Genomic DNA, 24,524 nt, shown 5'->3' with positions numbered 1-24,524 from the left:
TGGGCCAAGCTAGCAGGCAAGGCCCAGGCTTGAAAAAGGTTGGATCTCTCAGAGAGCTCCTTGGGTGTGTCCTCCTCCTTCTTCCCACTGATCACCAATGTAAGGGACATTCTTCTCACTGATCACCAATGTAAGGAACATTCTTCTCACTGATCACCAATGTAAATAACATTCTTCTCACTGATCACCAATGTAAGGGACATTCTTCTCACTGATCACCAATGTAAGGGACATTCTTCCCACTGATCACCAATGTAAATAACATTCTTCTCACTGATCACCAATCTAAGGGACATTCTTCTCACTGATCACCAATGTAAGGAACATTCTTCTCACTGATCACCAATGTAAGGAACATTCTTCCCACTGATCACCAATGTAAGGGACATTCTTCTCACTGATCACCAATGTAAGGAACATTCTTCCCACTGATCACCAATGTAAGGGACATTCTTCCCACTGATCACCAATGTAAGGGACATTCTTCTCACTGATCACCAATGTAAATAACATTCTTCCCACTGATCACCAATGTAAGGGACATTCTTCCCACTGATCACCAATGTAAGGAACATTCTTCTCACTGATCACCAATTTAAATAACATTCTTCTCACTGATCACCAATGTAAGGGACATTCTTCTCACTGATCACCAATGTAAGGGACATTCTTCTCACTGATCACCAATGTAAGGGACATTCTTCCCACTGATCACCAATGTAAGGGACATTCTTCTCACTGATCACCAATGTAAGGGACATTCTTCTCACTGATCACCAATGTAAATAACATTCTTCCCACTGATCACCAATGTAAGGGACATTCTTCCCACTGATCACCAATGTAAATAACATTCTTCTCACTGATCACCAATGTAAGGGACATTCTTCCCACTGATCACCAATGTAAGGGACATTCTTCCCACTGATCACCAATGTAAGGAACATTCTTCTCACTGATCACCAATGTAAATAACATTCTTCTCACTGATCACCAATGTAAGGGACATTCTTCTCACTGATCACCAATGTAAGGGACATTCTTCCCACTGATCACCAATGTAAGGGACATTCTTCCCACTGATCACCAATGTAAGGGACATTCTTCCCACTGATCACCAATGTAAATAACATTCTTCTCACTGATCACCAATCTAAGGGACATTCTTCCCACTGATCACCAATGTAAGGGACATTCTTCTCACTGATCACCAATGTAAATAACATTCTTCTCACTGATCACCAATGTAAGGGACATTCTTCTCACTGATCACCAATGTAAGGGACATTCTTCCCACTGATCACCAATGTAAGGGACATTCTTCTCACTGATCACCAATGTAAATAACATTCTTCTCACTGATCACCAATCTAAGGGACATTCTTCCCACTGATCACCAATGTAAGGGACATTCTTCCCACTGATCACCAATGTAAGGGACATTCTTCTCACTGATCACCAATGTAAGGAACATTCTTCCCACTGATCACCAATGTAAGGAGCATTCTTCTCACTGATCACCAATGTAAGGGGCATTCTTCTCACTGATCACCAATGTAAGGGACATTCTTCCCACTGATCACCAATGTAAGGAACATTCTTCCCACTGATCACCAATGTAAGGAACATTCTTCTCACTGATCACCAATGTAAATAACATTCTTCTCACTGATCACCAATCTAAGGGACATTCTTCCCACTGATCACCAATGTAAGGGACATTCTTCTCACTGATCACCAATGTAAGGAACATTCTTCCCACTGATCACCAATGTAAGGAGCATTCTTCTCACTGATCACCAATGTAAGGGGCATTCTTCTCACTGATCACCAATGTAAGGGACATTCTTCCCACTGATCACCAATGTAAGGAACATTCTTCCCACTGATCACCAATGTAAGGAACATTCTTCTCACTGATCACCAATGTAAATAACATTCTTCTCACTGATCACCAATCTAAGGGACATTCTTCCCACTGATCACCAATGTAAGGGACATTCTTCTCACTGATCACCAATGTAAGGAACATTCTTCCCACTGATCACCAATGTAAGGAGCATTCTTCTCACTGATCACCAATGTAAGGGGCATTCTTCTCACTGATCACCAATGTAAGGGACATTCTTCCCAATTTTGTTTATTAAAAGTCTTGCAAACAAAAAGCATAAAATCACTATAAGATATACATAAATATACACATATTTACATAATTGAAAATAAATATAGCAAATCTGCTCTCAAACAAAAGACTTTACAGCAAAGCAAAAATCATGTAATCACCAGGAAAGTAAATCTTAATACAACTCACACCACTACACCAGACAAACCTGCAAGGTCAAGAAACAAACCCGCACCCATTATGCATGCAGCCCTTCTAAGAAACGTCCAACACCATGCATCCACCTATTTCTACCTCAATTACCCGCCGGCGCGTTACCATATCGGTTTCAAAAAGTACTGCAACTCCGCTGCAGGGCTCAGCCGCAAGAGACCAAAAGGAGGGACCGCATCTCCACTCCCCTTTTGCCAGGTGGACATCGGCCAAAGTATGGAGCCAGGTCTCTTGCAAAAATAAAATCTCGGCATCAAACTCGCTGAGCAAAAATAAGGCCATATCACGAGCTCTTGCAGATTTAATGCTGGCGACATTAATGGTCGCCACCTTTATCGGAGGGGGAACTGCCATCAGGATGATTGGGGTAGTCGTTTCTTGACCTTCACCACACTCTCATCACCAGAAACCGCTCTCTTCAAACAACGTGACTCATCCATAGATGAAAAAGAAGAAGACAAAGACATCTTTTCACCTGACAACACATTAAAGGTGTTACCAAGGGGAACCCCTCCTGGATCCGACTCTGAGGAAGAGACGACCGGTTTTCTTGTCTTTCTCTTCATTTTCTTCCTCCTCCTAATCTTCTCCCACCCCTCCTCATCCGAATCCCCATCAATGGAATGTGAAACATGGGGTACGGACACCCTTCCATCAGCCCCACCCCCATCCAGCACCCCCACATTCCCCTGACCACGCTTGCGCTGCCGAGGGGCAGGGACTGGAGGCTGAGTGGGAAGATCCGCTAAACCTGCCCCCCCAGCAGCCTCCGCCAGTCTGGAGGATCTACGAATAGATGGATTAGGGACAGGAGGGACAGATTTAGGGACCACATCTCTAGGGGGAACAGAAACAGATGTCACAGACACAGAAGGGACAGACTCAGGGACCACATCACTAAGGGGAACAGAAACAGATGTCACAGACACAGGAGGGACAGACTCAGGGACCACATCACTAGGGGGAACAGAAACAGATGTCACAGACACAGGAGGGACAACAAGAGTTTCAGTGGCCTCATCCTCCTTATCCAGCCTCTGCAGCTCAGCCTCCAACCCTGGCAGGTTATGTAATGCCTCCGGGCATTGACTGTACGGGTGACCAAGTTTTTGGCACAAATTGCACCGAATGTCAGTACAGTCTTTAGCCAAATGGCCAAGCTCCTGGCACAAAGAACATTTCTTGCGGGTGCAGGTGGAGGCAAAATGGCCCTTGTCACCACATTTATTGCACACCTTAGGCTGACCCTGGTAAAAAATGGTCAGCCTGTCCCTCCCCAGAAAGGCTGAACAGGGCAGATGTTGAACAACATTTCCCTGCACCCCCAATTTTGGTGACACTGTCCAGGCCCCTGTCCATATCCCATGCTGATCAAGGACCTTCCGCAGTGGAGCGAGGACCTCACCATACCGGCGTAACCATACTAACAAATCAGCTTCTGGGATGGATTCGTTACGCACAAGGATCGTCACTGATTTTATTAGAGGCTGCCTGGAAACCACCTTTGGCATCCAACCATTCCACTGCGGAAGGTCCCTGCGCCCCCTAAAACGTTCCCAAAATAAATCCAGACCCTCAGGCTTTACAAAGGACAAATCAAATTCCCAACTCCCAACGGGACAAATCAAAGCAAAAATGTCTGCGACTTTGAACCCCATTTCCAGGATCAACTCTGCCACCCTCCCCCTTACTGGTGGGGTCCCCTCCCCCTCCCACTTCAACTGGACCACATTTCTCCGCTTATACCCACCAACCATCCCACCACTAAACCCCCCCAAATTGTGACCACCAACATTTGCACCATTCCCCCCACCCTCCTTGGTGCGATTCCCCAAAACTGATGCGTAGCTCCCAGCAGATAAAACATTGGTTTGTTTTGAACCATCTGACACATTTGCAGCAGATATCGATTGCACAGATTTGGTCTGAACAATCGGTGAGTCTTTCCTCTGCTGAGCAAGGGGAGGAATGTCATTTTGATTTTTCCCAGCAGTATTAACCCCTTCACCACCCACCACATCCATTGTTTTATCATTACTGTCATTCTTAGAACTTGCTGGAATATTCACAGTTCCTGCAGTCTTCCCAGCAGTGTCAGTTCCCACTGCTGTGCTTGTAGAAGCTTCAGCTGGTCGGTTCTCTTCTGTCAGGACAGGGTTGTCATCAGGGGATAGTGCAGGCTGGTCTGACACTGCAACAGGTGAAACCTCCATTGCTTCTTCCACTGCACATGGTGCAATATGCTGATCCCCTCCCCCACCACAGGGAGGCTCAGGTGAGGCAATCTCATTGCTAGTAACAGGCATACCTTGTACAGAGGAACTACAGGTTCCAGCAGAAACTCCAGGCAGCGCTCTGCACAAGGCCTTCCCCTTCTGCTCCTCAGTCAGGACACCGTCCACCACAGCAGATTGGGCAGACATGTTGGAAGACAGTGAGGTGTGCTGACATTTCTCCACCTGTACTGGCTTGGCTTCAGGGACTTCTGTAAAAGCAGGCTTGTTTGCTCTCAGGGGTGACTCCATCTCCTGGATACATTTCAGGGTGCCATGCCCACTCTCAACCCCCTGGCTGGTTGCCATCGGCGATTCCAAGCCCTGACATGGAGGAAGAGGTGCAGAGGCAGATGGGCCCGCGTCATCCATTATCTGAGGCTGGTCCCTGGAAACTGCTGTCTGGCTGGCAAATCTCCTCTCATTATCAAACTTTTCTCCACTTTTATCTTTCAGCTTTTCCAATAATAAAGATTGCTCCTTTACCTTTTCCTCCAATTCCTGCAACTCAGGCTTCATGGCCAAACGATTTTTACTCCAGGCCTGGAAGTACTTGATTTTGAAAGATTTGTGTTCAGCCTTCAAAATGTTAAGTTTTTCTTCAGCTCTTCCAATCGCCCTAAAACGATCAATGCTCTTCTGACTGAAGACATTCGCATCCACAGCAGGGCCTGGACCTACAAACAGATCCTCCACCTCCTCCTCACTAGGCCCCGTATCATCAGGGGGATCCGTCCCGGGGCCTCCCCCAGGATCAGGCATTATTCCTGGGCCAAGCTAGCAGGCAAGGCCCAGGCTTGGAAAAGGTTGGATCTCTCAGAGAGCTCCTAGGGTGTGTCCTCCTCCTTCTTCCCACTGATCACCAATGTAAGGAACATTCTTCCCACTGATCACCAATGGAAGGAACATTCTTCTCACTGATCACCAATGTAAGGAACATTCTTCTCACTGATCACCAATGTAAGGAGCATTCTTCTCACTGATCACCAATGTAAGGAACATTCTTCCCACTGATCACCAATGTAAGGGACATTCTTCTCACTGATCACCAATGTAAGGGACATTCTTCTCACTGATCACCAATGTAAGGGACATTCTTCTCACTGACCACCAATGTAAGGGACATTCTTCTCACTGACCACCAATGTAAGGGACATTCTTCCCACTGATCACCAATGTAAGGGACATTCTTCTCACTGATCACCAATGTAAGGAACATTCTTCTCACTGATCACCAATGTAAGGAACATTCTTCTCACTGATCACCAATGTAAGGGACATTCTTCCCACTGATCACCAATGTAAGGGACATTCTTCCCACTGATCACCAATGTAAGGGACATTCTTCTCACTGATCACCAATGTAAGGAACATTCTTCCCACTGATCACCAATGTAAGGAACATTCTTCTCACTGATCACCAATGTAAGGGACATTCTTCTCACTGATCACCAATGTAAGGGACATTCTTCTCACTGATCACCAATGTAAGGGACATTCTTCTCACTGATCACCAATGTAAGGGACATTCTTCCCACTGATCACCAATGTAAGGAACATTCTTCTCACTGATCACCAATGTAAGGAACATTCTTCCCACTGATCACCAATGTAAGGGACATTCTTCTCACTGATCACCAATGTAAGGGACATTCTTCTCACTGATCACCAATGTAAGGGACATTCTTCTCACTGATCACCAATGTAAGGGACATTCTTCCCACTGATCACCAATGTAAGGAACATTCTTCCCACTGATCACCAATGTAAGGAACATTCTTCCCACTGATCACCAATGTAAGGGACATTCTTCCCACTGATCACCAATGTAAGGGACATTCTTCTCACTGATCACCAATGTAAGGGACATTCTTCCCACTGATCACCAATGTAAGGAACATTCTTCTCACTGATCACCAATGTAAGGAACATTCTTCCCACTGATCACCAATGTAAGGGACATTCTTCTCACTGATCACCAATGTAAGGAACATTCTTCCCACTGATCACCAATGTAAGGAACATTCTTCCCACTGATCACCAATCTAAGGGACATTCTTCTCACTGATCACCAATGTAAGGGACATTCTTCTCACTGATCACCAATGTAAGGGACATTCTTCTCACTGATCACCAATGTAAGGAACATTCTTCCCACTGATCACCAATGTAAGGGACATTCTTCTCACTGATCACCAATGTAAGGAACATTCTTCTCACTGATCACCAATGTAAGGAACATTCTTCCCACTGATCACCAATGTAAATAACATTCTTCTCACTGATCACCAATCTAAGGGACATTCTTCCCACTGATCACCAATCTAAGGGACATTCTTCTCACTGATCACCAATGTAAGGGACATTCTTCTCACTGATCACCAATGTAAGGGACATTCTTCCCACTGATCACCAATGTAAGGGACATTCTTCCCACTGATCACCAATGTAAGGGACATTCTTCTCACTGATCACCAATGTAAGGAACATTCTTCTCACTGATCACCAATGTAAGGAACATTCTTCCCACTGATCACCAATGTAAGGAACATTCTTCTCACTGATCACCAATGTAAGGGACATTCTTCCCACTGATCACCAATGTAAGGGACATTCTTCTCACTGATCACCAATGTAAGGAACATTCTTCTCACTGATCACCAATGTAAGGGACATTCTTCTCACTGATCACCAATGTAATGGACATTCTTCCCACTGATCACCAATGTAAGGGACATTCTTCCCACTGATCACCAATGTAAGGGACATTCTTCTCACTGATCACCAATGTAAGGGACATTCTTCCCACTGATCACCAATGTAAGGGACATTCTTCCCACTGATCACCAATGTAAGGGACATTCTTCTCACTGATCACCAATGTAAGGGACATTCTTCCCACTGATCACCAATGTAAGGAACATTCTTCCCACTGATCACCAATGTAAGGGACATTCTTCCCACTGATCACCAATGTAAGGAACATTCTTCTCACTGATCACCAATGTAAGGAACATTCTTCCCACTGATCACCAATGTAAGGGACATTCTTCCCACTGATCACCAATGTAAGGGACATTCTTCCCACTGATCACCAATGTAAGGGACATTCTTCCCACTGATCACCAATGTAAGGGACATTCTTCTCACTGATCACCAATGTAAGGGACATTCTTCCCACTGATCACCAATGTAAGGAACATTCTTCCCACTGATCACCAATGTAAGGGACATTCTTCCCACTGATCACCAATGTAAGGGACATTCTTCTCACTGATCACCAATGTAAGGGGCATTCTTCTCACTGATCACCAATGTAAGGAACATTCTGCCCACTGATCACCAATGTAAGGAACATTCTTCCCACTGATCACCAATGTAAGGAGCATTCTTAGTGTACAGATGACAGTATCAGGCCGCTTTCACACTGGGGTGGCGGCAGCGGTAAAGCGCCGCTATTTTTAGCGGCGCTTTACCGTAATTTTTGTGGAGATATTCGGCTGCTAGTGGGGCGCTTTTAACCCCCACTAGTGTCTGAAAAAGGGATAAAACAACCTACAAAGTGCCGCTGCATTTCAATGGGAATAGATGCTGCTTGCAGGACATTTTTTAACGTCCTGCTAGCGCATCGCCTCAGTGTGAAAGTATCTGGCTTTCACATTTACACTGCAGGGGAGACATTTTTCAGGTGCTTTACAGGCGCTATTTTTAGCCCAAAAGCGCATGAAAAACATCCCAGTGTGAAAGGGGACTTAGGGAAAAGCACTCAGTGTATACATTTCAATGATTTTATGTAATTCATATATAGGGAATAACACTCACTTACGCCCAGGTTCACACTGACAGCAGGAATTAAATCATGCAAGTTCAGCTAAACACGCACGATTTCATACCCGCATGTCAGTGCGAGTTTGGCGGGCGATTTCAGAGACATCTGAGCGGGTTGCTGCACAGATGTCGATGGAAATTGCACCCCGAAGTCAGCAAAAGTTGTAAAGAAACTACTTTTGGGAATCGGTGCAGGGCCACAAATGGGGCATCACACTGATTCAGGTAGTGCCTTTACCATGCGATTTGACATGTCAAATCGCATGGCAAATTGCTCCTATGTAAACCAGAGCTAAGTGCTATTCCATATATATATATATATATATATAACACTGATATCTATACACTGAGTGCTGTACCAGATATCAGTGTGCATTAGTGAATAGCACTTGATCTGGTAAATAGGCACAGCACAGGGCAAGAAGGAAGGAACCAGGAAGTAACACTCAGCATGGCTCTTAGAACAACACACAGACACAGTAACTGCAGTGATTTCATTATCACACTGACCTCCTGCTGCTGCACAAGGCAGATCAGTGTGGATGGATTGATGCCGTTTGAAATTCCAAGCTGACTCAGTCAGCTCTCCTCTATATGAATTGTGCAGTGCTTTCTGCCTCAAAGGCTCCAGCTCCTTCACAGACTGTAACCCACGGCAGACTTATGGCCCCCGCCCCCTCAGCTGGATTCCCCAGGAGAGAGCAGGGGGAGAGGTGGCTGGAGCGCCTGTCTCTGAATATCCCCGCACGGCTCAGGGCTCTGATGAGCCATCCATCCCAGCCAACAAACACCTCTGAGCTGCTCACACAGCCACAGCCAATGGTTCCATAGCACTGCTTCCTCGGGGGTACAGTTTTTTATTTTATTGTGCATAATAATCAGCGCTGCTGCGGGCACCTTCAGGGACAGACTGAGCCGGCCGGGCCCCCCTCCCCACGGGCCCTCGGGAACTGCCCGACTCACCGAATGGTCAGTCCGCCCCTGCAGGTAGATATTCTTTAATGGTGCCTGAGAGTGATCAGTGTACACGGTTGTCATCAACTGTTGAACTCTTTACTGAGCTCTTATTGCAACCAAACAAACAACAGAAATGCTTATTTCCAATATTCAGGTGGTGGTCTCTCATATCGTTATCAGCGCGTGAGTGGAGACAGGTACTTGCTACCCAACTTGGACTAAATGCACATGGAGACCATGGAATGCAGCACAATATATCACCACAAAGTTCCAACAAGGTGGCAACAGGACCTGAACCACTCAGCTGAACAATTCTGTGGTTCCTTACAGAGGGACCCAAAGACACATTAGTAAGCTTACGACACCCGACAGCATCTGGCGAAGGAGGTGGCTGGTAGGCGGTGTGGTGGCAAGAGCCGCCACAAGGCAAAAGAAGCTCCTGGATGGAGGTCTCGGGCATGAGGTCCCTACTCTGTCCCTCCTCCACTCAAACCATTCCTTATGCTAGACTCTCACCAGTGGGTATCTGCCCCTGCCCCAGTGGGTATCTGCCCCTGCCCCAGTGGGTATCTGCCCCTGCCCCAGTGGGTATCTGCCCCTGCCCCAGTGGGTATCTGCCCCTGCCCCAGTGGGTATCTGCCCCTGCCCCAGTGGGTATCTGCCCTTGACCAATGTGAAGTGGCATCAAAGTGGAAGGCTTCTTCTCTGATGACGGCTACAGAGGCCTTAGAGGAACAAGAGTTCCTCTTATGCTACATTCTCTCTGCTGTAACAGCACCACCTATGTAGGGGGGGCTGAACTACACCTACCTACAAGCTTCCAGCAGAGATGTTTTCCTATAGGCCAACTCATTTCCTCAGAGATGGTGGTTTTTATGACTCTGAGGGGTCGGACAGCCAACAGTATTATACTACCCAAGGCTGGAGGAACCATGAAATGGTCTACTTGGTTTCTCTCATTCACCAACTCTCTGAGGAGACACAAGACATGACCTCTCACCCATCATTCATTATTAGTATAACTTTTTATTTTTGTTTTAAGGACTTACGAGATTCACTATTTCATTTCATTTTATTATTCACTAGGGCTGGGGAAAAAAATCGATTTGAATCTTGAATCGAGTTGCGAGAGCAAATCGATTAAGATTTTGACCGAAAAGAGTATTTTTTGGGGTATTTTTTTCTCCATAGGACCGGCGCTCCACGGACTAGGCCGATGCCACGGCCTCGCCTAAAAAATCATGCCCGCAGCTCGCCGTGATCCTGGGAAAAGGCTGCGAGGCTGGACGCCGTTTGTGGGCTTTTCCCAGGATTGCGGCGAGCTGCGGGCAGGATTCTTTAGGCGAGGCCGCGGCTTCGGCCTAGTCCGCAGCCTTTCCCAGGATCGTGGAGGACTAGGCCGAAGCCGTGGCGTCACCTAAAAAATCCTGCCCGCAGCTCGCCGCGATCCTGAGAAAAGGCCACAAACGGCGTCCAGCCTCGCAGCCTTTTCCATCGGGGAAAAAAATTGATTCGAATCAAGTTTTTTTTTTAAATCACAGATTTTTTTGGGGCCAAAATCACCCAGCTCTATTTTTCACATATTAGTCAACAGGGCAGCCATCACAAATTTAGTTTTTTTTGGAGGTGCGGCTGTCCATCCTTTTAGCTTCTACATTTGGAAGCCATGACTGGAAACCAGTATACCAGTGGTCTCAAAGTACCGGCCCGCGGGCCATTTGCGGCCCGCGGACCAGTTATAAATGGCCCGCAGGCAGGGTGGAAGTGGGGGGAGCAAAGAGCTGGTGCTATCTGGTGGTGAGCCGTTGGTATTACAAGTTATTACCACCAGATGTGAGCTGGCGCCATCTGGTGGTGGCCGTTGGTATTACAAGTTAAGCATTACAAGTTAAACAGCAATTCTAATGTCATTTTACACTATTTTCACTGCCATCTTCTTCCCTCTAATTAGAACCCCCAAACATTATATATATTTTTTATCCTAACACCTCAGAGAATAAAATGGCGATCGTTGCAATACTTTCTGTTACGCCGTATTTGCGCAGCGGTCTTACAAGCGCACTTTTTTGGGAAAAAATTACACTTTTTTTTATTAAAAAATAAGACAACAGTAAAGTTATCCCCATTTTTTTTTAATATTATGAAAGATAATGTTACCCTGAGTAAATTCATACCCAACATGTCACGCTTCAAAATTGCGTCCGCTTGTGGAATGCCGACAAACTTTTTTACCCTTTAAAATCTTCATAGGTGACGTTTAAAAAAATCTACAGGTTGCATGTTTTAAGTTACAAAGGAGGTCTAGTACTAGAATTATTGCTCTCGCTCTACCAATCGCAGCGATACCTCACATGTGTGGTTTGAACACCGTTTACATATGCGGGCGCTGCTCGCGTATGTGTTCGCTTCTGCGCGCAAGCCCGTCGGGACGGGGTGCGTTTGCTGGCTCCTAGATTCCAAGCAAATTTGTCAAACCCTGCCTTACACCAGTGCTGGTGGTAATAATGCGCTCACTGACACCAGTGCTGGGGGTTAATAATGTGTTCGCTGACACCAGTACTGTTGTTTTTGAAGTTTGAAAGTTTGCATGCGGCCCCCCATGGCATATGAAAACTTGTCTTGTGGCCCTCAGGTAATTTGAGTTTGAGACCCCTGCAGTATACTGAAAGCTGGGAAGGGTTAGATGGGCTCACGTATATTTTTTCTTGTAAGCTCCACCAAAAAAGTTTACCAGGTTGAGATAAATCTGTCTCCCAACTGGTTTTATTCATGAAGGTGTCTGCGGGAAGAAGTGTTGTGAGTGGTCTGTGCTGTGCCACCGAGCAGCCAATCAGATTCTCAGACTGCAAAGGGAGAATAAGGCAACAAATATGGGCTCTCCAATACCCTACCCCCCCCCCCCCCCCCCCCGGCACTCACCTTTTGCTCTCCGCTCCGACAAATTGACCGTCTACTCCTTCTCTACTCCATCCCTGCTTCTTCCTAAAAGTTCCAATAAAACAAAGAAGAAATGTTAGTAAATAGCACAGTGTGCAGAGATGTGTTTACTGAAATATACCCGCAGAAGCTTAAGCATTTCCCTGAGTACTTGTACTCGGGAAAATGCTCCGATACTTCACCCGATACCTGACTTTCCCTGTATCCTCCTCCAGTTCCCCCCATCCATTCTGCTCTCCCCCTCCACGCTCCGTGTCCCCCCTTCTGTACCGCTGCTATCCTCCTTGGCTCTGCGCTCCCCCTCTGTGCGGCTGCTGTCCCATTCCGTGCCGCTGTTGTCCCCCACTGTCCCGCTGCTGTCACCCTCCGTGCCGCTCCTCTCCCCCTCCGTGCCTCAGCTGTCCCATTCGGTGCCGCTGTTGTCCCCCACTGTCCCACTGTTGTCACCCTCCGTGCCGCTGCTGTCCCCTTCCGTGCCGCAGCTGTTCCTCTCTGTGCCGCAGCTGTCCCCCTCCGTGCCGCCGCTGTCCCCCTCCGTGCCGCCGCTGTCCCCCTCCGTGCCGCAGCTGTCCCCCTCCGTGCCGCAGCTGTCCCCCTCCGTGCCGCAGCTGTCCCCCTCCGTGCCGCAGCTGTCCCCATCCGTGCCGCAGCTGTCCTGGTTCATGCTCCGCTCTCCCCCTCCATGCTCCGTGTCCCCCCTCCGTGGTGTCGCTCTCCATGTCCTCCTCCTCCACCCCCTCTGTCAGGATGGAGAGCGGCGGTAGGAGCCGCTGAACCCAGCTCCTACCTTTTCCGAATGAACAGAGTCAGTGATCACTGACTCTGTTCATTCATATAACTGAAACATCGTAAACTGTGTTTTCAATGTTTCAGTTTATGAATGGAGAGGAGCCTCTGTCTTCTCTCCATTAATTTTCAGTGCAGCTGACAAAGGGACTGTCCTTAGTCCCTTTCTCTGTCTCAAAGGGGAGATATCAGAGGTCTGTTAAGACCCTTGATATCTCACCAACAGGGCTGAGTGAAAAAAAAATTCCAATAAATAATTAAAAAATTAAAATGTAATTAATAATAATAATAATAAAAAAACACACTGGCCGGGATTCAAGAAGCAATTGCGCCTGTGTAACCATAGGTTACACAGCGCAATTGCTTACTTGCCCCGGTGTTACGAATGCTCCTGATTCAGGAACCTCGTTACGCCGACTGCAGCCTAAGATATGCGTGGCATAAGGCACTTATGCCCGCATATCTTAGGCTACATTCTTGCGATGGCCGCTAGGTGGCGTTGCCGTTGTGCTCAGCGTATAGTATATAGCTATTAGCAGTGGCAGCCAATGTTACGTATACCCGTCGTTCCCGCGTCGCGAAATTTGAATTTTACGTAGTTTGCGTAATTGATTCGTGAATGGCGCTGGACGCCATTCACGTTCACTTTGAAGCAAATGACGTCCTTGCGACGTCATTTGCCGCAATGCACGTCGGGAAAGTTTCCAGACGGAGCATGCGCTCTACGATCGGCGCGGGAACGCGCCTAATTTAAATGATTCCCGCCCCCTACGGGATGATTTAAATTGCGCGCGCTTACGCCAGGCTTCTGCTCCGTGAATCGAGGGCAAAAACGTTGCCCTGCGCCTCCGTAAAAAAAGCGCAATTCTTACTGAATCCGGGCCACTGACACTACAAAACCCCCCCCCCTAAAAAAAACAAAAAAATCACTGTAAATAAAATATAGTAAAAAATAAAAATTGTGTAAAAAAAATAAAAAACACTGCCACTGTCACATGACATTTAAAAAAAAGTATCGGTATTCGGTATCGGCGAGTACTTGAAAAAAAGTATCGGTACTTGTACTCGGTCTCAAAAAAGTGGTATCGGGACAACCCTAGTGTGCAGAGTAGTGTGAAGTATACAATGTACAACACAGCGTACTAGACATGTGCAGAACGAAAACATTTGTTTAGTTTTGTTTTTATTCATCATTTGCATAAATTAGTTTAGTTAAATTAGTTTCATTTGTTTTATTTGTTTTCAGGATTCGTTTTGTTTATTCGTTTTTTTTAAATCGATTTTTCGAATAGTTTTCAAATTTGGATAGTTTTCAAATCAATTTCAAATTCTTTTCGAATTCAAATATTTTTCCAATTTTCAAAAAGATTAAAATAGTATAGAAAATAAAGGAATAGAATAGGAGACTTTTTTTTTCTATTGTATTCCTTAATTTTCTATTCTATTTTATTCTCTTTGGCCCAGATTCTCAAAGGGCTTACAACGGCGCAACGCCATTTGCGCCGTCGTAAGTCCTAATCTGGGCCGTCGTATCTATGCGCCCGATTCTTAGAATCAGTTACGCATAGATATCCCTTAGATCTGACAGGCGTAAGGCTCTTACGCTGTCGGATCTTAAATGCAATTTTTTTTCCCGCCGCTAGGTGTCGCCTCCGTCGTTTTCTCCGTCGTCTATGCAAATTAGCTATTTACGCGAGATTCCCCGAACGTACGCGCGGACGACGCAGTGAATTTACGACGTTTACGTAAGCGTAAACTTGCCCCTGCTATATGAGGGGTAAGTTTACGAAAGTCTGTCGTATTTCCATCGTTTACTTCGTTTTCCTAAGTCGTCCGCGAATACGAGTTTACGTCAATGACGCTTACGTCAGCGTCATTGACGTTTTCCGTCGTGAGCTGGAGCATGCGCACTGGGCTATTTTTCAGCCCGGCAAATGCGCAGTTCGATCGGCGCGGGGGCGCGCTTAATTTAAATACAAGCCGCCCCCTTTGAATTACGCGGCCTTACGCCGGGCCATTTACACTACGCCGCCGCAAATTACGGAGCAAGTGCTTGGAGAATACGGCACTTGCTCCAGTAATTTGCGGCGGCGTAGTGTAAATAGCTTACGCTACGCCGCTGCGGATTCTACCAGAATCTGGCCCATAGAGAATTGGAAAACGATTTGAATTCCCTGTAAGTATTCGAAAACTATTCAAACTCAAAAACAATTTGGATTCAAATTTTGTCTGAATTAGAATTTCGTTATTTCTGATTCCTTGAGGCCGGGTTTACACCTATGCAAATCCAATTCGCATAACATTATAAAAAAACATTGGCCCGGATCCAGATACGAGTTACAACGTCGTAACTCTGAGTGTGCGGGTCGTATCTATGCGCCTGATTCTTAGAATCAGTTACGCATAGATTTCCCTAAGATCCGACCGGCGTAAGTCTCCTACGCCGTCGTACCTTAGTTGCATATTTACGCTGGACGCTAGGTGGCGCTTCTGTAGATTTAAGCGAGGAATATGCAAATTAGGTAGATACGCCGATTCAGAAACGTACGTCCGCCCGGCGCATTTTTTATGTCGTTTACGTAAGGCTTTTTCCGGCGTAAAGTTACCCCTCATAAAGCAGGGGTAAGTGATGTTAGGTATGGACGTCGGAAACGTACGAACAGCGTCGTATTTTACGTCGTTTGCGTAAGTCGTTCGCGAATAGGGCTGTACGTAAGTTACATTCACGTCGAAAGCATTGACAGTTTGCGGCGTAATTTGGAGCATGCGCACTTGGAAACGTTCACGGACGGCGCATGCGCCGTTCGTAAGGAACGTCAATTACGTGGGGTCACAAGTAATTTAAATAAAACACGCCCACATCATCCACATTTGAATTAGGCGGGCTTACGCCGGACCACATACGTTACGCCGCCGTAACTTAGGGCGCAATTTCTTTCTGGATACGGAACTTGCGCCCTAAGTTACGGCGGCGTAGTGTATCTGAGATACGTTACGCCCGCCGATAGATACGAAAATGTATCTGAATCCGGGCCATTGATTTTAATGAGGCTGGTTCACATATGTGCGATGCATTCGCACTGCGCATTGCCGAAAAAATGTGTGCCTTTTCTAGGCATTGCGGTGCGGCTCAGGTGCGAATTCAGGCCCATAATCTTCTATGGCCACGCATCTGATTTGCACATGTGTTGCGTTCTGAACAGGGATCATGAGGGGGAACTCCACGCCAAATTATAAATAAAAAAAATGGCATGGGTTCCCTTCCATGAGCACACCAGGCCCTTAGGTCTGGCATGGAATTTAACGGGAACCCCTACGCCCCAAAAATCCATACCAGACCTTTATCTGAGCACGCAGCCTGGCCGGTCAGGAAAGGGGGTGACCTACTAGTATGAATATCGCCTCCCCAAAAAAATGTCCCCTCTGAGCAAAAATCTCCACCCCCGTCTACCATATCACCTCTTCTAGCACAAACCCCCCAAATATCCCTCCTAGAACAAATCCTCTTCCCCCCCATCCCCCCAACTCAAATCTCCTCTCCCCAATATCCTTGTGGTTCTCTCCCCCCCCCTTGTCCCGACCCTGCTGGGCACCCACCTTCTGATTTCTCATCCACTGGACTCATGCGTTCTCCTTTTTCAGCGTCATCCGCGCCTCCGATATTCTTTTCTGAAAGTGTTTTAAAGATGAGATATCAGATAATAAGTAATAATAAATACTTACAAAATGTCCTGGCATTAGTAGGACGAATAGTGCCCCAACGTTTATATCAGTACAGGGAATAGTGTCCCATCATTGGTGTCAGTGGGAGAAATAGTGTCCCATCATTGGTGTCAGTGGGAGAAATAGTGTCCCATCATTGGTGTCAGTGGAAGGAATAGTGTCCCATCATTGGTGTCAGAGGGAGGAATAGTGACCCATCATTGGTGTCAGTGGAAGGAATAGTGTCCCATCATTGGTGTCAGTGGGAGGAATAGTGACCCATCATTGGTGTCAGTGGAAGGAATAGTGTCCCATCATTGGTATCAGTGGGAGGAATAGTGTCCCATCATTGGTATCAGTGGGAGGAATAGTGTCCCATCATTGGTGTCAGTGGGAGGAATAGTGTCCCATCATTGGTATCAGTGGGAGGAATAGTGCCCCATCATTGGTGTCAGTGGGAGGAATAGTGTCCCATCATTGGTGTCAGTGGGAGGAATAGTGTCCCATCATGGGTGTCAGTGGGAGGAATAGTGTCCCATCATTGGTGTCAGTGGGAGGAATAGTATCCCATCATTGGTGTCAGTGGGAGGAATAGTGTCCCATCATTGGTGTCAGTGGGAGGAATAGTATCCCATCATTGGTATCAGTGGGAGGAATAGTGTCCCATCATTGGTGTCAGTGGGAAGAATAGTGTCCCATCATTGGTGTCAGTGGGAGGAATAGTGTCCCATCATGGTGTCAGTGGTAGGAATAGTGCCCCATCATTGGTGTCAGTGGGAAGAATAGTGTCCCATCATTGGTGTCAGTGGGAGGAATAGTGCCCCATTGTGCCTCACCCCCTTCTGGCTGAGATATGGGCATAATCTATGAACTCTCTCCTGCATACATTAAGCGCCTGAAAAGTCAGAGGAAGAGGAGGAAAAGGAGAAGGAAGAAAAGGAAGAGGAGGAGGAAAAGGAGGAGGAAGAAGAGGAAGAGGAGGAGAAAAAGGAAGAGGAGGAGGAAAAAGAGGAAGAGGAGGAGGAAAAGGAGGAGGAAGAAGAGGAAGAGGGGGAGGAAAAGGAGGAGCAAGAAGAGGAAGAGGAGGAAGAAGAGGAAGAGGAGGAGGAAAAGGAAGAGGAGGAGGAAAAGGAGGAGAAAGAAGAGGAAGAGGAGGAGGAAAAGAAGGAGGAAGAAGAGGAAGAGGAGGAGGAAAAGGAGGAGAAAGAAGAGGAAGAGGAGGAGGAAAAGAAGGAGGAAGAGGAGGAAGAAGAGGAAGAGGAGGAGGAAAAGGAGAAGGAGGAGAAGGAAGAGGAGGAGGAGGAGGAGGAGGAGGAGGAGAAGGAGAAGGAGAAGGAGAAGGAGGAGGAGGAGGAGAAGGAGAAGGAGAAGGAGAAGGAGGAGGAGGAGGAGGAATATTTGTCTCACCAATGAGGGGGAGGACAGCATGGACAAGGTTATTAAGCCCTTTCTTCCAGTTTCCTAGGAAATAATATAAGTATAAGGTAAGGATTAGGATTATTATGGGCTGTCAGACCTCCCTGGAGGACAATACAATGTTATTATATCATGTACGGCAATCTTCAACAATTATCAGTCCACCATGAATGCCGCAGCCAGACTCCACATTACCAACCATTCCGTGTCCTCCGCCCCTCTCCTCCAATCCCTCCACTGGCTTCCGCTCCGTATTCTCTGCCCCTCTCTTCCAATCCCTCCACTGACTTCCGCTCCGTATGCTCCGCCCCTCGCTGCCAATCCCTCCACTGGCTTCTGCTCCGTATCCTCCTCCCCTCTCTGCCAATCCTTGCACCGGCTTCCGCTCCATATCCTCCACCCCTCTCTTTCCAATCCCTCCACTGGCTTTCGCTCCGTATCCTCCTCCCCTCTCTGCCAATCCCTCCACTGGCTTCCGCTTCGTATCCTCCTCCCCTCTCTGCCAATCCCTCCACTGGCTTCCGCTCCATATCCTCCTCCCCTCTCTGCCAATCCCTCCACTGGCTTCCGCTCCGTATCCTCCACCCCTCGCTGCCAATCCCTCCACTGGCTTCTGCTCCGTATCCTCCTCCCCTCTCTGCCAATCCCTCCACTGGCTTCTGCTCCGTATCCTCCTCCCCTCTCTGCCAATCCCTCCACTGGCTTCCGCTCCGTATCCTCCACCCCTCGCTGCCAATCCCTCCACTGGCTTCTGCTCCGTATCCTCCTCCCCTCTCTGCCAATCCCTCCACTGGCTTCTGCTCCGTATCCTCCACCCCTCTCTTCCAATCCCTCCACTGGCTTCCGCTCCGTGTCCTCCTCCCCTCTCTGCCAATCCCTCCACTGACTTCTGCTCCGTATACTCCTCCCCTCTCTGCCAATCCTTGCACTGGCTTCCGCTCCGTATCCTCCTCCCCTCTCTGCCAATCCCTCCACTGGCTTCCGCTTTGTATCCTCCACCCCTCTCTTTCCAATCCCTCCACTGGCTTCCGCTTCGTATCCTCCTTCCCTCTCTGCCAATCCCTCCACTGGCTTCCGCTCCGTATCCTCCACCCCTCGCTGCCAATCCCTCCACTGGCTTCCGCTCCGTATCCTCCTCCCCTCTCTTCCAATCCCTCCACTGGCTTCTGCTCCATATCCTCCTCCCCTCTCTGCCAATCCTTGCACTGGCTTCCGCTCTGTATTCTCCGCCCCTCTCTTCCAATCCCTCCACTGGCTTCCGCTCCGTATCCTCCTCCCCTCTCTTCCAATCCCTCCACTGGCTTCCGCTCCGTATCCTCCTCCCCTCTCTTCCAATCCCTCCACTGGCTTCCGCTCCGTATCCTCCTCCCCTCTCTTCCAATCCCTCCACTGGCTTCTGCTCCGTATCCTCCTCCCCTCTCTGCCAATCCCTCCACTGGCTTCTGCTCCGTATCCTCCTCCCCTCTCTGCCAATCCCTCCACTGGCTTCTGCTCCGTATCCTCCTCCCCTCTCTGCCAATCCTTGCACTGGCTTCCACTCTGTATTCTCCACCCCTCTCTTCCAATCCCTCCACTGGCTTCCGCTCCGTGTCCTCCGCTCCTCTCTGCCAATCCCTCCACTGGCTTCCGCTCCATATCCTCCACCCCTCTCCTCCAATCCCTCCACTGGCTTCCGCTCTGTATTCTCCACCCCTCTCTTCCAATCCCTCCACTGGCTTCCGCTCCGTATCCTCCGCCCCTCTCTGCCAATCCCTGCACTGGCTTCCGCCTAATGTCAAATCTTTTCTCTCTATAATGTCTAATCTTTTCTCTCTATAATGTCGAATCTTTTCTCTCTATAATGTTGAATCTTTTCTCTCTATAATGTCAAATCTTTTCTCTCTATAATGTCAAATCTTTTCTCTCTATAATGTCAAATCTTTTCTCTCTATAATGTTGAATCTTTTCTCTCTATAATGTTGAATCTTTTCTCTCTATAATGTTGAATCTTTTCTCTCTATAACGTTAAATCTTTTCTCTCTATAATGTCAAATCTTTTCTCTCTATAATGTCTAATCTTTTCTCTCTATAATGTCGAATCTTTTCTCTCTATAATGTTGAATCTTTTCTCTCTATAATGTCAAATCTTTTCTCTCTATGTCGAATCTTTTCTCTCTATAATGTTGAATCTTTTCTCTCTATAATGTTGAATCTTTTCTCTCTATAATGTTGAATCTTTTCTCTCTATAATGTTGAATCTTTTCTCTCTATAATGTCAAATCTTTTCTCTCTATAATGTCGAATCTTTTCTCTCTATAATGTCGAATCTTTTCTCTCTATAATGTCAAATCTTTTCTCTCTATAATGTCAAATCTTTTCTCTCTATAATGTTGAATCTTTTCTCTCTATAATGTCGAATCTTTTCTCTCTATAATGTCGAATCTTTTCTCTCTATAATGTCAAATCTTTTCTCTCTATAATGTCAAATCTTTTCTCTCTATAATGTCGAATCTTTTCTCTCTATAATGTAGAATCTTTTCTCTCCATAATGTCAAATCTTTTCTCTATAATGTCGAATCTTTTCTCTCTATAATGTCGAATCTTTTCTCTCTATAATGTCGAATCTTTTCTCTCTATAATGTCGAATCTTTTCTCTCTATAATGTAGAATCTTTTCTCTATAATGTCGAATCTTTTCTCTCTATAATGTCGAATCTTTTCTCTCTATAATGTTGAATCTTTTCTCTCTATAATGTCGAATCTTTTCTCTCTATAACGTTGAATCTTTTCTCTCTATAATGTCGAATCTTTTCTCTCTATAATGTCGAATCTTTTCTCTCTATAATGTTGAATCTTTTCTCTCTACAATGTTGAATCTTTTCTCTCTATAATGTAGAATCTTTTCTCTATAATGTCAAATCTTTTCTCTCTATAATGTAGAATCTTTTCTCTATAATGTCAAATCTTCTCTCTCTATAATGTCGAATGTTTTCTCTCTATAAAATCTTTTCTCTCTATAATGTTGAATCTTTTCTCTCTATAATGTTGAATCTTTTCTCTCTATAATGTCGAATCTTTTCTCTCTATGTCGAATCTTTTCTCTCTATAATGTTGAATCTTTTCTCTCTATAATTTCGAATCTTCTCTCTATAATGTTGAATCTTTTCTCTCTATAATGTTGAATCTTTTCTCTCTATAATGTTGAATCTTTTCTCTCTATAATGTTGAATCTTTTCTCTCTATAATGTTGAATCTTTTCTCTCTATAATGTCAAATCTTTTCTCTCTATAATTTCGGATCTTTTCTCTATAATGTTGAATATTTTCTCTCTATAATGTTGAATCTTTTCTCTCTATAATGTCGAATCTTTTCTCTCTATAATTTCGAATCTTCTCTCTATAATGTTGAATCTTTTCTCTCTATAATGTTGAATCTTTTCTCTCTATAATGTTGAATCTTTTCTCTCTATAATGTTGAATCTTTTCTCTCTATAATGTTGAATCTTTTCTCTCTATAATGTCAAATCTTTTCTCTCTATAATTTCGGATCTTTTCTCTATAATGTTGAATATTTTCTCTCTATAATGTTGAATCTTTTCTCTCTATAATGTCGAATCTTTTCTCTCTATAATTTCGAATCTTTTCTCTATAATGTTGAATCTTTTCTCTCTATTTAGAATAATCTTGGACTAATCGGGCCAGATTCTCGTAGACTGGCGTAAAACAGCGGCGGCATAATGTATCTCATTTAAGTTACGCGGACGCAAGTTTTACGGGCAAGTGCTTGATTCACAAAGCACTTGCCTGTAAAGTTGCGGCGGCGTAGCGTAAATTCTCCTCATATAGCAGGGGCAACTTTACGCGTTGCAAAAGCTACGGAAACGTTGTAAATTCTCTGCGTCGACCGCGCGTACTTTCGGGAATCTCGCGTAAATACCTAATTTGCATAGACGACGGGGAAAAATGACGTCGGCGACACCTAGCGGCGGGAAAAAAAAATACATCTAAGATCTGACAGCGTAAGAGCCTTACGCCTGTCAGATCTAATGGATATCTATGCGTAACTGATTCTTAGAATCAGTCGCATAGATACGCCGGGCCAGATTAGGACTTACGCCGGCGCAAATGGCGTTGCGCCGTCGTAAGCCCTTTGAGAATCTGGCCCATAGAGTTAGGTTAGACACATTCAACCGCAGGTTCGATAGACACACTATGGTCACAGTCATGTCGAATCTTCTATCTACATCGAACTGTTGTCGCAACCAAACGAAAATAAAGCATTTTTTTACGACGGATCTTTCGGATTTTCTGTACATTCGTTATCGTTTGTTTAATGCTCGCAGTTTATCTGTTGGACTTTTACTCACAATGTTAACGTTACTGTTTTCTATTTTAATGGATTAAGTATTTTAGTGCATTAAAGTTGTGATTTTGCCCTTACCAGCATAATTTTACGTTGGAGACATTTTGAATGAGGCTCCTCTTTGGATTATTTTATTACGTATGCTCCTCAGCAGCCATACTTGCTGTATACAGAGTTGTGAAATCAAAGAAAGAACCCCAATAATACTCACGCCTGCAACAGAAGCAACAACCAGCGCCGCACAGGATCCCGCTCGCCATAAATGCGTTCACACATCCGCCTAAAAAACTGGACACTGAAGGGTAAAACAGAAGAGGTTTTGGATGTTCGATGTTCATAGTTTAGTCATTGTTTATACAATAAGTGATACAAAGTAATCATTTGGCTGGAAGTTGATACAAATGCTGAAAGCCCCTCCTCATATTCTACAGAGGAATGATTGGATAATTCAGGGGTGTCTGGCTTTACCCCCCCTCCAGCGCTGTCTTAATGAGAGGGCACACCTGGGCACTGCCCAGGGGCCCCATCTGCATAGGGGGCCCCTTCCCCTCCCCCAAAGCAGCTGGTCCTTGAGCCTAGGCTGCCCCTCTACATCCCAGATATCCCCCCAGCACTCTGACCCCTCTACACCCTAGATATCCCCCCCAGCACTCTGACCCCTCTACACCCCAGATATCCCCCCAGCACTCTGACCTCTCTACACCCCAGATATCCCCCCAGCACTCTGACCCCACTACACCCTAGATATCCCCCCCAACACTCTGACCCCTCTACACCCCAGATATCCCCCCAGCACTCTGACCCCTCTACACCCCAGATATCCCCCCAGCACTCTGATCTCTCTACACCCCAGATATCCCCCCCAGCACTCTGACCCCTCTACACCCTAGATATCCCCCCAGCACTCTGACCCCTCTACACCCCAGATATCCCCCCAGCACTCTGACCCCTCTACACCCCAGATATCCCCCCCAGCACTCTGACCCCCCCTACACCCCAGATATCCCCCAGCACTCTGACCCCACTACACCCTAGATATCCCCCCAGCACTCTGACCCCTCTACACCCCAGATATTCCCCCAGCCCTCTGACCCCTCTACACCCCAGATATCCCCCCAGCACTATGACCCCTCTACACCCCAGATATCCCCCAGCACTCTGACCCCTCTACACCCCAGATATCCCCCAAGCACTCTGACACCTCTACACCCCAGATACCCCCCCAGCACTCTGACCCCTCTACACCCCAGATATCCCCCAGCACTCTGACCCCTCTACACCCTAGATATCCCCCCAGCACTCTGACCCCTCTACACCCTAGATATCCCCCCAGCACTCTGACCCCTCTACACCCCAGATATTCCCCCAGCCCTCTGACCCCTCTACACCCCAGATATCCCCCCAGCACTATGACCCCTCTACATCCCAGATATCCCCCCAGCACTCTGACCCCTCTACACCCTAGATATCCCCCCAGCACTCTGACCCCTCTACACCCCAGATATTCCCCCAGCCCTCTGACCCCTCTACACCCCAGATATCCCCCCAGCACTATGACCCCTCTACATCCCAGATATCCCCCCAGCACTCTGACCCCTCTACACCCCAGATATCCCCCCAGCACTCTGACCCCTCTACACCCCAGATATTCCCCCAGCACTCTGACCCCTCTACACCCCAGATATCCCCCCAGCACTCTGACCCCTCTACACCCCAGATATCCCCCCAGCACTCTGACCCCTCTACATCCCAGATATCCCCCCAGCACTCTGACCCCTCTACACCCCAGATATCCCCCAGCACTCTGACTCCTCTACACCCCAGATATCCCCCCAGCACTCTGACCGCTCTACACACCAGATATCCCCCCAGCACTCTGACCCCTCTACACCCCAGATATCCCCCCAGCACTCTGACACCCCTACACCCCAAATATCCCCCCATCACTCT

At 46.7% G+C, this 24,524-nt stretch overlaps 1 long non-coding RNA gene across 1 annotated transcript in view; it reads right to left on the bottom strand.

Annotated features, from left to right (window-relative positions):
- The window catches only part of LOC120928121, a 32,664-nt gene extending 9,796 nt beyond the window's left edge, over window positions 1-22,868 (bottom strand). Inside the window, exons 1-4 of the long non-coding RNA XR_005747172.1 lie at window positions 22,786-22,868; window positions 18,226-18,279; window positions 16,714-16,785; window positions 12,313-12,375 (exon numbers count right to left, since the gene is read on the bottom strand). This is a non-coding gene — a long non-coding RNA (uncharacterized LOC120928121). The remainder of the gene's footprint in view (window positions 1-12,312; window positions 12,376-16,713; window positions 16,786-18,225; window positions 18,280-22,785) is intronic.
- Window positions 22,869-24,524: the final 1,656 nt, after the last annotated feature.

Source organism: Rana temporaria, chromosome 2 (genome assembly GCF_905171775.1).
Source record: "Rana temporaria chromosome 2, aRanTem1.1, whole genome shotgun sequence".
NCBI lineage: Eukaryota > Metazoa > Chordata > Amphibia > Anura > Ranidae > Rana > Rana temporaria.
Note: the sequence above shows the minus strand (reverse complement) of the source record. Positions and strands in the feature narration are given on the sequence as shown.